Below are 16,845 nucleotides of genomic sequence, written 5' to 3'. Positions count from 1 at the left end.
TCAATTATTACAGTATTATCAGGGCCTATCATTGTTATGTGTGCACGTGTGATAGGCATAATTTCTTGCTAGGAGTAGACGATTTCGTCAAAAGCTTCGGAGTTTTAAATTATGGTGAAATAATTAACATTGATTCCAGCGTTATCTGTTATCCACCTGGTTTCATTAGTGACAATTAATACGAGTTAAAATAAATAAGACTATAATTTATTTTGAACCTTACTGAATATGCTATACTTATGGTATTGGAATCGACTGCAAGGGTTTAAAAGGGCTTGTTCTAGCATTACTTTTTATTACTATCAGCATCTTGATATATCTTGAGCACGATATAACAATAGTTAGCGTCTATGGGCTAGTTCTTTTCATAGGACTATTTAAAATAGACACCTTTTTTCAACGGGAAATAGAATTTAATTTTTTTACTGAATTCCATATTATTACTGCAAAAAAGGAATTCTGCAATGTGTGTTTAGTATTCTGAAAACAAACTCTTTAAAATACACTAGTTTAAAATTTAGCTATGGTAATTCAAATAGCCTACTTCTAAAGTCCCCAGTAGCTTAATTCGAGGTTCTCTATCGAGTAACATTTCAGTGAGTAGACTAAACCCATTTATGCCCAGGTGGGTCGTTTTCGACCCATTGATTAAAATTATTTTCAACGCGAATTAGTCTAGGCAACACAACGTATCTATTTTTCTTAGATGCACAAAGGTACAATGCACTTGTGGAACACGCAGAAAACCAACAGACCACGTCATTATTGCGCGGGAACTTGCCGAATAAATATGACGCAACTACCGTCTGCCTTGGAGAAGAAAAAGTGAGTAAAAACTCTTCTCAATCCGTGAATTTTATTAACGATCAGTGTTTCCTGCCAAGAAGATTCAGGAGAATATGTATCGTGTATGTTTTTGTCAATATTTACGCTATTTGCTGTACAGTAGGGCTTAGAATTTAGTGTGGGTCGATAACGAAATCATTTTGTTTTCTTATTGTTTTCCTTTGAGCGATGTTTTGACGAACAACTACCTCAATAGAAGTTTGTGTAAGGATTAGGAGTGCTTTTGGGAATGATAATTCTGATAGCACTTCTCAGAATATCTCAGGCTTATTACCGCTTTCGTTTACAACATTGTTTTATTTGTGTAATGTTATATCTCATTGCTTGGGATGCACTCTGGATAGCCATCGACGAACTAAGTAGTTCATAATTCTCGGCACTAGCGGCACCTATGAGAGCCGAGTGTGAATAACAATCAGAATGACCCCGTTTTGTCTTTTTATTATCTTCATGAGAGTTCCCTACTGGTCCCATCTGAAAACTGAGATTCTTCATAACAATTTCCATAATCATAATTATTCCCTCTTTTCAGACTCACTGGTCTGACAGTAATCTAAATTCTACAATAATTGGAGAGATCTGATTCTTCCGAAATCCCAAAATACGGGGCAGATACATTCATTGGTCTGCCTGAGGATAACGGATACAGATTCTGGAGAAGACAATTGCAAGGACTCCAACCGAGCTCAACTACAAGCCGCAGCAGAGTTAGTGACAGAGCTACCAGACATTGTTCAGCCTTATAATGAGGAAGGGGGCACCGATATTAGAAAAGATTCAGATCTTATCAGCAATGAAATTGAGAATTCCTCACCGCCGACACGTAGAAAAAAGCGAGAAAAAAATAAAGGTGAGCATCACGTCTATCGAACATGAAGTAGCCCCTTTACAAGAAGAGGAAATCAAAGTTCGTCTGCCTTATGTTTTCCGTAAATGTAATTGCAATATGAGTGGAGTACATACTAAACTTCTGATATACATGGAAAAAATGGCACATACCATTACTTTCGTGGTTATTAGATGTGTGCATGAACAATGCTTGGCTTCTCAGTCAATCGATCATATGGAAAATCTTTGGATGCACTCGCCTTCGGCCACAAAATAACGCAAGACTAAAATATGACACTTCTTCAAAAAGTGGAAGACGAGTTCATTCCTTCGATACCATCAAAGAACATCGGAGAAAGGATCACTGTGGGCACTATAGCCCAACGACAAAGATGGCGATACAAGATTTGTGGCAATGTAAAAGCATGTCAGAGATGCACCATATCATGTGTAGAACTAAGGACTTACCGGTATTTCATGTATTTTTAGTAGGTTATATTACGACGCTGTACCAACATCTCATATTATTTATTGTCTGAATGAGATGAAGGTGATAATGTCGGTGAAAAGTGTCCGGGGTCCAGCACCGATAGTTACCCAGCATTTGCTCATATTGGGTTCAGGGAAAAACCCGGAAAAAAAAACCTCAACCAGGTAACTTGCTCCGACCAGGATTCGAACCCGGGCAACCTGGTTTCGCGGCCAGACACGCTAACCATTACTCACAGATGTGGACCTTATGTCATGAACCATAATTTATTGTGTTTCAGATTATTTATTTCTTCCAGTACAAGGTTTCCTTTCAGATTTGTGAATGTAAAATACATGTGAATGTGAATGTAGCTCTCAGGGAAATTATAATTACTATTCAATAAATATTAAAAAAAAATCGTATGAGTTTTAATATGGTTTGTTTATACATTACTTTTAAATTTAACAAGTTGCATACTACGGAAAAGCATAAATAAAACTAGAAATCATCAAAACATTATAATGAACAAATTCTCGAGGAAGTGCCTAATGGGTCGTTATCGACCCACCCCATAAATTTTTACCGAAGTAACAAAATCAGTATTTTCATAGTTCCTCATGCTTACAACGTCCCTCTGACTCACTTAATATATGTGAAACAAAAATTAACAAAAAATAATCTGGGCATAAATGGGTTAATATCGGCTCGAAGTAAAAGGAGCTCTATTTCACTTATTTTAACATAACTTACAGAAAGTCCTACCTATAGCTTTCAACTCACAAAATGTTATGCGGAAACTCACTGAATGCTTTGTTGACATCGAAATATAGGCTATTGAATCGCTTTACTAATTATAATTGATGGTCGTAACTTAGCCTACATGAGCTGGTGCTAGGAAGTTAAAAGGAGCTTAGCAATGGAAAAGGTTCTCTTAATACAAAAATGATCATCATCTGTGGACATCTGGAAAAGAAACTAAGGAAGAAACTGGTAAAGTACTACGTGTGGAGTGTGGCATTCTATGGGGGTAGAAACATGGACATTAGACTACGATAAAGTACAGAGAAACGGCTAGAAGCATTTGAAATGAGGATATGGTGAACAATGGAGCGTACCTAAAGGACAGATAGGATAAGAAATGAAGCTGTGTTACAGTAAAAAGAGTGGTTGAATGAAGAATAAAGCTGAAGGTGATCAGCAAGAAAAAAAGAAATTGCCTGGGTCACTGACTGTGAAGAAACTGCCTATTGAAGGATGCACTGGAAGGAATTGTAAACGGAGGAAATGTTCGTGTCAGAAGAAGATATCAGATGACAGACAACATTAACATTTTTTTATTTTAGTAGGTTATTTTACGACGCTTTATCAACGTCTTAGGTTATTTAGCGTCTGAATGAGATGCAGGTGATAATGCCAGTGAAATGAGTCCGGCGTCCAGCACGGAAAGCTACCCAGCATTTACTCATATTGGGTTGAGGGTAAACCCGGAAAAACCTCAACCAGGTAACTTGCCCCGACCGGGAATCGAACCCGGGCCACCTGGTTTCGCGGCCAGACGCGCTAACCGTTACTCTACAGGTGTGGACAACATTAAGATATTTGGACTAAGAGGAAGGCGGAATATAGGAGAGATTAAAGAATGTTAGTTTTTTGTGAAGGACTTGTGCTCTTGGGCAGAACACTACGAATGAATGAATATTTTTCGCACAGGTGCACAAACGACAGTAGCCTATATATCCTTAACAGTAGACAAAGTCATTGACCAGTTTAAAAGTTAAAATGGGACTAAATAAACCACATATAATCTTACGGTTTATGTTAATACACAATTTTTAAGTAGGTAGATCCTGTAGGAAAGAAATACTTTTATTAGATTGATCTTTCTCAAAATAGGGGCTGGTTAAATTCTAGTTGGTATTTTAAATTTAAACTTTTTATATAAATCTTAAAATTACGTTAACATAATTTAGATACATCTGAGGTCCACGAGTAGGTGCTTTCTCAATACGAAACTTACTGAATCCCTAAGTTATTAATAACATACGGAAAAGTCCACAATGTACAAGAGTTAACTTATAGTTCTTTTTAAGAATCGCAACCATCACTGAATGCATGTTAAAACTTTCTATCTCTCATCCGTACAGAATGTCCCTAGTGAGTCCATCCACAAGTTGCACCTCAGTACGTGGCATCGCTCGCAGAGTTCCCCACACCTTTTGCACCTGCAATCGGGGCGTGGTTCATGAAAGCCTTGTCCCGTGCACAGAAAGTCTAATCATTATGTGCCTCAACTCGAAGTCTCCCTGTGCCCACTCGTTGAACATGGCGCCGCTCGTGTAGAACGAGCACAGAATACATATTACAAAAACTCGAGATGATATTGATTTACAGAAATAAATCATTCCAAAGTCATTACCGCTAGCCTTGCCACATTCACTTTATAAATATTACATTACATATACAGTACTGTGGAACTATTAGGCCTATTAGGCTAAACTGGAAACGATTATATTATTAATTAATAAATAACATTCAAAACGAAGTAACTGAAGATGACGTTATACTTCCGCCAAAACGATCCTACTACCGATACAGGTGGGTGTGTTACATTCGATTTTATTTATTCCTTTAGGGGAGAGTTGCCTTATTTGTACCATTTTACACATTATATTTTTTCTAATTTTAATTGACAAATGTTGAATTATTTCAATAGCGACGTCTTAATTCCTGGTATGTTGGGAGGATTTTCCTAAAAAGAAAAGTTTACTTATTTCCCTGAGCTATATCAAAAGCAAGTTTCCTAACATCTGTTGGAGTTAATCCAAACACCATTTATTCAAACTTTAGAATGTGATTTTCAAGTTCATTTTCAATTTATGCCGAAAATACTGTGGTTCTTCCAAACAATTTCACATCTCCATTAGCAATTACGTTTTTGTTTTTCGCATGTTTTAGTATTGTAGGCTTAGGCACATTGCACATTCGGGCACATTCATTTATTCCATGATCGCCATTCATATATGCAGCAACAGCAAGATTTTTGCCATTCTGGAATTAATGTAAAATGCAATTATAATTTGTTACAAAGGAAGAAACTTAAAAACGTCAGAACATGAAATGTGGAAATTACTCTATTAAATTCTAAAGGCATAATTTAGTGTGTTTCTGCTATTTTTGTGTCACAGTAATTTTTATTATTTGTAATAAACGTCTGATATGGCTATTTTAAATTCAGAATTGAATGTGTTTTATTTCCTAAAAATAAAAATTACAGCATTATATTCATATTGAAATGATTAGAAGTTAATAAATTATAATTGCTGATTTAAATTAGGTATGCTTTTCTTCATACGTCACTATAATTTCAAACATTTATAATGAAAGTTCCTGACTTGTACCAGTACATTATAGGAAACTGAAGCCGGTACAAAATACGCAACCTAGCCATGTTATCTTTGTTAAATTATTGCTGCTTAACGGTTTCTAACAGAAGTCTGTAACTTAATGACAATTACAATATATAAATGTAGTTTGAAATAATATATAGCATTGTGGACTTCCACTTACCTTTCGGAAGTAATTGTTGTAGCCAGGTAGCGCAAAAACTAGATTGAAACTGCCTAAAACAAGTTTTTTCACTTCATGTCTGCACAACACAACCCACAGGCTTCGTCTCTCATAAAATGGCATGTTTGTAGATGTAATTCACAATGTTTGACGTAGATGACAACACTTATCAAGGAACTAATTTTCAAGACGGTGGTACAATTTAGGCAATGGTACAAATTACGCAACTCTCCCCTATAGTGTAAATTTTATTACTGAACAACAATGTAATTTTATTCTTACGACAATAATAATTCCTTTCTACAGTTCACATTAAACGCTCTCGGCAACAATGGGATTTGCTCTCCGCACAGCAACACAGCGTTCGTTATTGCACTCCACAAACGACAATGACAAATTACTTGAACTATTACGAACAACAATGAACTGTTAATTTAACTAATATTCACAAAGCACTATTTACAACACAGAACTGTCAGTTCTCAGTTCACAGATCGTTTGTCTTGGCTAGTTCTTCTAGCTCAGTCACTCGCGTTCACAGAATCTCGAACCCCAGACCTTCAGAGACGATCCGCTGCACTTCGAACTCAGGTCCCCCAACTGCGGTCCACTGCACTCGAACTTCGGGCTTCAGGCTCCACAGTTACGGACACAACTCAAGTCGCGCTCTGGTCTCGAAGCTGGCTTCACTGCTACACAAGACTGTCTGGCTTGCTCTCCACTGACTTTAACAACACTGCCTTACTGACTGACTGACTGACTGACTGCGTTCACTTGCGCGTTGTCTTTTATAACCAAACTATAGTTTCTCGAGATTTCGCGAAAGATTCCACTCTCGAATCATCCGGATATCTCTCCTCTCTGCCGCAGTCGCTCTTTCCCCTTTCTCCCCACCATAGCACATGCCACAGGAAGCAGATGCGCGCGCAACCTCCGCGCCGGCCGACCTTGCACTTCCTTCTGCTGGTCGTGAGTTCGAATCTCACGTCGCTGTCACAATAATATATTTTATTTTGCATAGGTACTAATAGAAAGAATTGCAACCAGCAGTAGAAATTAATTTCAATATTTGTGAAAGCTTTTATTTCATACGTTATTTTCATTCGCAAACATCAATAATAATGCAATAACTATGGTAACATGTTATATTTTGTAGATAATGAACTTGACAATAAAAAAAATGTTACACCAAACAATTTTACCGAAGATCCTATTTTTTTTTTTTTTTTTGTGAAGGAGATTCTATTTTCTCTATACAAAACCGGGACATCTATATGAAGTTCTGGCAAAAAGAAAATAATGATAATGTGCATCAAGGGACCAGTTGCATTATTAACTCTAAACAAATGGATCAACCTATGAAAGTAATTATTGTAGGTTAGGATTTTTATTGGATTAGTGGTAAAATAAGGTCAAAGTGTTTTTTTTAGCCTTCCAAACTATTTAATACCATGCCGCATTTTAAAGAGCTATCAAATTAAATAAGTTGTATGTAAGTTATGTGATTTATCAATGACAGTTTCCAATTTTTACTAAAAATACGTGCTTAGCGATTCTGTGTTACAAAACAAAAAAGAAACTGTGACTTCTCCAGGAAATTACGGATGTATGGGGTTCCTATTACCATAAGAACTTCTATAACGTAGTAGCTATTTTGCAATGTTTTGGTAGCAACAAGATGGCGTCAGATTCATCAGAGCGGCTTCACTCCGTCCAGAGGTATTAAAATACTAGTGTCTACTCTATGTATTCTGTGCTCGTCGGTGTAGAACTCCTCCCATATGCTCACTTCCTTCTGCTGGAGTTCTTGCAAGAGTTAGTACGCTGGAGTGGCTGGAAGCAGCAGCTTCGGAAGGAGTTCTGCCAGGTAGAACTTCCCTCTTGTCAGTTCATATATAAGGCGTGAAGGGGTGTATTGGATAAACATAGTGCTCTTTTTAGGAAGGACGCTTTCAGCTAATCTCTAAGTTATTAGTACGGGCTTGAGGTAACATAATTTTAATTATCATTACTATAGTTTTATTGTATTTTATTTTAATTAATAATATTATTGACTGTATTCGAAACATTCATTCAAATCAGATGAATATTTTTATGTTTTCCTAACGGCAGACTAATCCATTACTACTCTCAAAATTTAAAAGTAACTAAATCAAAACAAACACTTCGTAGAGCTTATGTTAATACCTAATTAAAAAAAAATAGGGCGAACTTTATGTGTAGGAGAAAAATACTTTACTGAAGTAGCAAGGAGTTAAATTAGAAACTTAAGAACTAAGCATAAAGGCCTATAATTTAGGTACCATTGCACCCTCAGTAACTCATTTTGAGCTCCTTTCTCTCCGGATCGCTCCGTGAATTCAGACTATTAATGTTGGTTTGAAAGAAGGGATCTTTAATCTGTTATTCAAGTTTTATGTTTCATTATTACTGTCATCATCATTTATTATTATTATTATTATTATTATTATTATTATTATTATTATTATTATTATTTTTATTTTTATTGTTATTATTCATTCGGCTTCTAGTCGTCATGAAGAGCAGTCGACTTTTTGTGTAGCTCCGCTGTTTTCACAGTGTTTAGTTGTTACTACATTCGTCTGTGTCCTCATTTAAGGCGCTTAGTTAACTGCGTACAATGCCGCCTAGTAAAGATACATGTTCTAAATGTAGCGCTGCTTTCTTCGGCAGACAAATGTTCCAAAAGTGTGTTGGGCCTTGTGGCCTAAGATTTCATCTTGACTGTTTAAATATGAGTGAAGTGGAATACGATTTTTTCATGAAGGGAGGCATTTCCTCCTTCAAGTGTGATGAGTGTACCAGTGCTGCGAAGGCGGTTCATGGTGATAACACTCCTGTGAAACCGACCAAGAAGACCGATAAGAAGATCATCTCGCCTACTAGGGAACTTGAACTACCTAATTTACAAAGTAAGGAATCTCTCTCTGTACAAATAGAGACGGTACGATTGAATAGTGAACCCATTCTAGATACTTTAACAGTTATTCTGGAGCATGTTAAAAATCTTGAAAAAGAAATGGGTGAATTAAAGAGCGAGAATACTGCCCTCAAATTACAAATGGCCGAGATTTTGGTAAAAAATTCCTGTCCTTGTAAGCCTGATCAGATTGTCCCTAAATTGGGTCAACAGTCCACTGTTCACCCGGTTACTAAATCCTACAGTAGTGTTTTGTCTGACACTGTTAATTCTCGCAATCATGCGAAGTCAGCACCGAGTACTTCATTTGCTCTTACTCATCATAACAGTAATGAGGTAATCTCTGCTGTCGTACGCACAGACGATAGCACTGTTGCGTTATCAAATAACGTAGACTCTGATGGTTTTCAAACTGTCACTCGCAAAAAATTTAAGAAACGAGATCCTAAAGTTGGCACTCTAACTAATAGCAACTTAGAAATGGCTCCAGAGAGAATCAGAACCAAATCTCTTTTTGTTTCTAGATTTAGTCCTAATGTAAGCGAGAATAACATTAAGGATTCACTCTTTCATCAACGTAAATTAAGGTCTCTCGAAATAACTAAATTGAAAACAAAATACCAGTCGTATTCCTCTTTTCATATCTCAGTTGATGAGAGGGATTTCGAGTTAATTAATAATTCTGATGTTTGGCCTGCGGGATGCCTCATTGCACCCTTTTTTGGTAAACTTAAATCTGAGCAGCATTTTGCTCCACCAGGTACTTCAGTTGATTCTAGGGTTAATGCCTCTTAATATTATTCTCTAACTCTCAATGCACAGTTCTAATAATCATCTTGAGATATTTTACCAAAATGTTCGTGGTCTTAATACAAAAATTGATGAAATTTTTCAAAATGTAGTAAGTAATAATGATATCATTATCTGTCTTACTGAAACATAGTTATCTGAATCAGTATTAAATACAAACTTATTCCCTAACAATTATACTGTGTTTCGAGCAGACAGAACGTATGAGGACACCAATAAAAAAGAGGTGGGGGTGTCCTAACAGCGATTAACAACCAGTTACCTTTTACCTGTCGGCGATATGATTTAGAAATTATTAATGAATGTGTTTCGATTGAAATTAAAATGGCTGATGGTATTAATTTATTAATTGGAAATCATTACTTCCCACATGATTTCGGTCATAATCACTTAAAATCTTACCTCAATTTTCTTGAAAAAAACCTTGATACTCATAATTTTAGAATAGTAATTATTGGTGATTTCAATTGTCCTGGTATGGATTGGTCAACTGGTTTTAATCTTAATGATATTCATTACTACTCTAAAATTAAGTCCAATGATTTATATTCCTCGTCTTGCCATCTGGGATTAAACCAAATTAATTTTACTGTCTCAAGTAAAAATCTACTTGATCTTGTCTTTACTAATATTATTAATAGTACAGTAAAACTAGCCAATCATTCTCTAGTTTTGGAGGATTCTTATCATCCATCTATCTCCATTAATCTTGAAGTGTATTTGTCGCTACCTGATCACTGCCAATCTAGTACCTTCATAAACTATTCTCAAGGTGATTACTTGAAACTCTATTCCACTCTATACAATCATGATTGGAATTCCATATATCAAACTACTGATGTTAACGTTGCTGCTAACGCGTTATCCCAGATTATGAACAAAGCTATTTCTCTTGCTGTTCCTGTCACTTTCGTAAAAAAATCGCACTATCCTAAATGGTTTTCAAATACCTTGCGTATACTTATTAGGAAAAAGAACAAAGCACATAGAAATTTTAAGAAATTCAAAACTGATCACCATTATCAAATTTTTTCCAATTACAGAAAACAAGTTAAAGCTATGATTAAATCTGACAAATTTAAATGGTTACAATCCATTGATGAAAATTTGAAGAATGAACCTAATACATTTTGGAAATACGTAGAATCTTTTCGTAAATCCAATAATTATCCCACCGAATTATTAATAAATGGGATTCACATTACTGATCAGCAAGAAATTGCTAATGCATTTGCTAATCAATTCAAATCGATTCAAAAACAGCCTAATTCTAATCTCTGTTTGTTGGAGTATAATTCTACTGACTTCTTATCCTTACCTAAAATTACAGTTGAAGACGTTTCATTAGCCATAAAAAAAGCTTAAACCTAATAAATCAAAGGGCACTGATGGCATTCCTAATTTTATTATTAAGGGATGTTCTAATATTCTAATACCCGTTTTAACCTTTATCTTTAATTTAAGTTTATTAACCGGTACATACCCTGTGCTTTGGAAAGAAGCATCCGTTATTCCTATCTTTAAGAATGGTAAAGAAAATGTTGTTTCCAATTATAGACCTATTTCAATATTAAACAATTTCTAAAAAATTTTTGAAAAAATAATCCACAAACATGTTTCATTTTATGTTAAGAATAAAATTAATTCAGCACAACATGGTTTTACTAAAGGTAAATCAACAACTACAAACTTAGTATCCTACCTTAATCTTGTTATGCCTGTTGTTGAAACCCAAGGTCAAATTGACTCAATTTATATCGACTTTAGCAAAGCGTTTGATGTTGTACCTCACAATATTCTGATAAATAAATTTAAAAACTTTGGTCTCTCTTCTAACTACGTGAGCTGGTTTGAAAACTATTTAACTAATAGACAATGTTGTGTTCGTCTTAGTGATTCTCTCTCGGACCCATTTAATTGTTTATGTGGAGTTCCCCAAGGATCTACATTGGGCCCTCTATTATTTTTATTATTTATTGATGACATATGTAAAAGAATAAGTTCAAACTACCTATTATTTGCTGATGATCTCAAAATCTTTCGCTCAATAAATAGTTCTGCCGATTGCCAAACTCTTCAAAATGATATTAACTCCATTGAACTTTGGTCTGACATTAATGGAATGAAAATTAATGAAACAAAAACTTTTGTCATTTCGTACTCTCGAAAAACTACTTCCATAAAATTTAATTATTCTCTTAATAACGCCTGTATTATTAGGAAAAATTCTATAAAAGATCTTGGTGTACTACTCGATTCTAAATTATACTTTCACGATCATGTTCAATACATTTATAATCATTCAATAAGAATGCTTGGTTTAATAAGGTCTATAACCTATTCTTTTTCTACTCCTGAGTCACTATTAATTCTATACTTTACTTTGGTTCGCTCTAAACTTGAATATGCATCTGTAGCCTGGAATTCCATTACTTCAACCGATTCGGTTAAATTGGAAAATATTCAAAGAAAATTTATTTCCTTATGTGCTTTTCGATATATACCCAATTCCTCTGACTTCAACTATGATATTACCTGTAAATATTTTAACTGTTGTAGCCTTTATGCTAGACGTCTAAATCTTGATTATCAATTTTTTTTGCAAAGTTATCAAGGGTGATATTGATTGTGAGTCTATCATAAACAATATCAGCCTTCGTATTCCTACAAAAGGTTTAAGATTTCAAAAAAAATTTTATAACCGAAATTCAAAATCACTTTCTCCAGTCTGTAGATGCATAAAATATGCCAATTTGCATGGGCACAATTTAGATCCTTTTAAGGTTTAGTTTCGTTTTTATTATTAGTTTTTACTGTTTGTACTCAATTGTATTCATGTATGTTTTTGTTATTTAAGATATTATTTATTTTTGTTTTGCACCTTTGTATCTTCTGTTTGTGTATTGTGCTGAACTATAATTGGCCTCTGGCTGTTGTTCAGCACACAAATATTAATAATAAATAATAATAAATAAATAAATAAATTATTACTATTAGGCTACTGCTAGGCCTATTAAAAGTACTGCCAGTGCATGCACACCTGATGGATATGTCATATTTATTTCTCGGTAGGTTATTTAATTATATTTGCACTATGATGACTACAGAAACTAGTATAATCCAAAGAAGAGAGGAAGATCTGCCCACAATTGAAGAGGTAGATATGGCCATTGACAAGTTGAAGAATAGTAAAGCACCGGGTGCCGATGGCATAAAGGCAGAAATGATAAAGATACCAAAAACAGTCCTCCTTCATAAACTTCACACAATTATCTGCCGTATTTGGGAAACAGAATGCCTTCCGAAAGAATGGGAAGAGGGTCTGATCTGCCCAATATATAAGAAGGGAGACCCCCCTAGAGTGTTCAAATTATAGAGGGATCACGCTGTTAAATATAGGATATAAGATCTTTTCAAATGTCCTATATAGGAGGATATTACCACATGCTGAAAGAATTATAGGAAACTATCAGTGTGGCTTTCGAGAGGGGAAATCAACCTCTGATCAGATACATGCAGTACGACAAATATTTCAAAAGACTCGAGAGTATAAGATTAATACGTACCACCTGTTCATAGATTATAAGGCAGCATACGATAGTATTAACAGGGAGAAGTTGTTTGATGCCATGGAGGAGCTTGGAATTCCTACGAAGCCTGTTGCCCTGACAAGATCAACCCTAACTAGGGTTAATTGAGGAGTTAAACTACAGGCAAGACTTTCAGAACCTTTCTATACACAGAAGGGCCTTAGACAATGTGACGCACTTGCATGTCTGTTGTTCAATATTGCTTTGGAAAAGGTTATCCGAAGCTCAGGAATTGAAAGGAGGGGTACAATATTCCACAATTCGGTGTAAATATTGGCTTATGCTGATGATACTGACATTGTTGGGAGATCAGAAAGAGCCATCAAAGATGTATTCATCAACCTAGATGCTGCAGCACAACAAATGGGCCTCAAAGTAAATGAGGGTAAAACCAAGTATATGGAGGTATCAATAAATCCATCAGAAATGGAGTATCCTGAAGTAGGAGGATACAAGTTTGAAAAAGTAACTGAATTTAAGTACCTAGGTTCACTAGTCACCTCAGATAATAATGTGAGTGCAGAAATCCAACATAGATTCCTCACAGCAAACAGATGCTATTATGGACTCCAAAAACAGTTAAGATCACATGATATCAGCCTCAGCACTAAGAGCAAATTATATAAAACATTAATAAGACCAGTCTTGCTTTATGGATCTGAAACCTGGGCAGTTGGCAGTGCCGACAATTTTAGGCTGAGTATATTTGAGAGAAATGTTCTGAGGACGATATACGGACCAGTAAATGATGAGGGCAGTTGGAGGAAAAGATATAACTTTGAATTATACCAACTTTTTAAAGAACCAGATGTTTGCAGAGAAATTAAAGCTAGGAGAGTCAGGTGGCTGGGCCATATCTGTAGGAAGGATGAAAATTATCCTTGCAAGAAATTGACTCTCACTATACCTTTTGGCACCAGAAAAGTAGGGAGACCTCAGCTAAGATGGCTGGATGAAGTGGAGAAGGATATAATAGCAGCAGGTGTTAGAGGATGGAAAACAAAGGTGTTAGATCGAAGGACATGGAAAAGTATCGTTGGGGCGGTCAAGGCTGGAACCCGGCTGTAGAACCAAAGAAAAAAAAGGGTTATTTAATTAATAATTTCAAAGTTAAAAAATAAATAAAATAGTTAACAGTAATAATCGATTTTAAAAATAGGCCAAGGTTGATCTGTATCTGTAGGACTAGAACACCACCTTTTAGACTGAATTATAAGTTTATGAATACAAAGGGTTGGTTAGTGTTTAATTTTCAGTTCCTTGTAGTGTGACGTGTTAAAGAGGCTTAACATTATTTCACAAAATTTGAATGTGTTACTTTGAGCTATTTCCTCTTATTTCACCAGTGGCAATTAATATCGAAACATTTAATTTCATGTGTCATAGCATTACTAATTAAGAGTTATTGCTATTATTATTACTATTATTATTATTATTATTATTATTATTATTATTATTATTATTATTATTAGCCTACTGCCATATGCATAGAGTAAGCAGTGCTTACTAAGCACATACGGATATACCAAGTTTTGCTAATGGTACACAATTATATTAGACAATTAATATCAGAATGGAATAACAATACACAATAATAGACAATGTATATAGGCCTAATTACTTATATTAACCTACAATCTTTAAAATAAATTCTTATTATTGGGAGAGATACATTATTTTTAAACCTGTATAAGTTATTCATATTTTCGGAAGGGAAATACTGCAATCTCTTTAAATTAAATTCTTTATACACTACTTAATAGTGAATTGAAACAGATTAGAATCATGAAATCGACTGACTTTTGGTGTTTTGCAGCTTAGCAGGGTGTAGACCCAATTTTATAAGGTAGGGCTAAATTGTGTTAAAATACATGTTATAACTTACGCAAATATTTCATCATTTACACTTCGATTAAGAGTTTCTGAGATACAGTGTTAGGGTCCATATTACGTCATTCTAAATGGCAGTTACACATTTAATTTTTTAGTCAATAACCTGGTCGAAATATAAAATTCAATAGCATTTGTATGTACGCAATGAAATTGTATAGGCCTACTACATTAAATAAAGAAAATATAATTATATTCTATTATATATTCTTGCTAAGTTTTAAGTCTAAGCTGACGTCACTTCACATATTATAAAATTAATAAAACTGCATGTAATATTGTTGAATTCTAATTAGCTTATAATACCATGTGGAATTTACAAACATTTTGCCGACGTTCTTTTACTTTCGTCTGGAAATTACATTGTATTTTTGTTATAAGTTAAATAAATTTGAAATTATTAAAAATTACTTAATCTGCAGAACAAGGTCAAATAAAATAACTGAATGATCAAATTTGCAACTTTAATAATCACATATTTTCTGAAATATAAAATAATATAAATTCGTTTTAATTAAACTATTTATGCATATTTTATTACATTAATATACGCGTAGGATACGTAGGCCTGTATAGAAATTAAAATGTAGCCTACATGTTATATAAGCTAGGCATAGACCTATATATCTTCTGACTAATCAAGTAGGAACTTGGCTGTGGAAGTTGTCTGGAAAAGGTAGACTAATAGGTAACTATAGTACGAAAATTTAAATTATTGCCTATATAAAAATGTAAATCGCACGCTTTAAAAAATGAGCAATACAATAATAATTTCTACTTTAATACGTTTAATATTTGTTTTCATTTTCTAATAACTCAAGCCGTTAAGAAGAACGGTTATGGCAAACAAATACCAACCGTCATTTGAATGGTCACTTGCCGCCAATTTAGTGATGGGTCCAACCGGCTCTTAGGCGCGAGCTAGCTCGTCAGCTTGCGCTCCCAAGAGAGAGTCGTTCAAAAGAGTCAATTCGTTCACGAGCTGGTTGACAGGTCCTTCGTTCGCCAGCTGGTTGCCAGCTCTTTCGTTCGCGAGCTGGCTGCCAGCTCGTTCGTTCACGAGAGGCTAGACAGCTCGCGAACGACGTCGTTCAAGAGCTGGTTGCGTAACATATCGAAACTATCAATAGACTAATAGTCTCATCTATGACATAAGGAATCAGAAGGATAACAGGGACAATCGTATTATGTTAAACAAAATAGATGAAAAAACAAAGCCTGCAACATAAACGTTACGTATATTTTTCTACACAAACATCAGCTGATAGAAAGCCGCGTAATATTAGTTTCACATCCGTCCGCTACTCGCGTATGGCGCGGTCTGGAAGTGCCTCGCGAACGACCAGCTCTCAACGAGCGAGGTAGCTCGTTACTAGCTCGAAGGAGAGAGTCGTTCAAAAGAATCAGTTCGTTCGCGAACGACCCATCACTAGCCGCCATATGAGTGATTCATTTCGTTTCCGGTTCTTGTCGAGGAAAGATGTGTTACGCGAGTGTTCGCTTTCTTGCTGTTAATTAGTTTGAAGAAGTGATGTAGGAATTGGTTTTTAGATATATCGTTAATTTCTTTGTTTCGACTATATTACTGATATTGAGATTACGACCATTCTCGTTTTCCTTTATTAACACATTCAAATGCAAATGGTTGCTGGTTATAGGGAAGCGGGTAGTGCAGTGTGAAAGTGTAGGCGTAAGATTTAAACTTGCAACTTGCAAACGCGTAACGAAAGTGTTGGCAAGCCTGGTTGTAACTGTGTGGTCAGCCATTTTGAGGTGGGTAGAATTTCTAGCAATTGGCTCTTGTTTTCCAGGAGTTTACTTCTAGAGTTTTTGTAATGAGTATTTGTGGGATTTATTGTTAACTTTTCTGGTTCTTTAAGAGCATTTTAAACATATTTATA

The 16,845-nt window shown here is 35.1% G+C and overlaps 1 protein-coding gene across 2 annotated transcripts in view; it reads left to right on the top strand.

The window, feature by feature from the left end:
- Positions 1-16,845, top strand: part of LOC138708010 (uncharacterized) — an 85,178-nt gene that overhangs the window by 11,277 nt on the left and 57,056 nt on the right. Inside the window, exon 1 of one of the 2 annotated variants that reach the window (XM_069838118.1) lies at positions 16,399-16,717. The exons of the other annotated variant lie outside the window; for it this stretch is intronic. The gene's annotated coding sequence lies outside the window, so the exon portion shown is untranslated. Of the gene's footprint in view, positions 1-16,398; positions 16,718-16,845 lie in introns of those variants that run through there. 2 annotated transcript variants of the gene reach the window in all.

The sequence above is a fragment of the Periplaneta americana genome, chromosome 10 (genome assembly GCF_040183065.1).
Source record: "Periplaneta americana isolate PAMFEO1 chromosome 10, P.americana_PAMFEO1_priV1, whole genome shotgun sequence".
Classification (NCBI taxonomy): domain Eukaryota; kingdom Metazoa; phylum Arthropoda; class Insecta; order Blattodea; family Blattidae; genus Periplaneta; species Periplaneta americana.
This window is presented reverse-complemented; position numbering and strand designations above follow the sequence as displayed.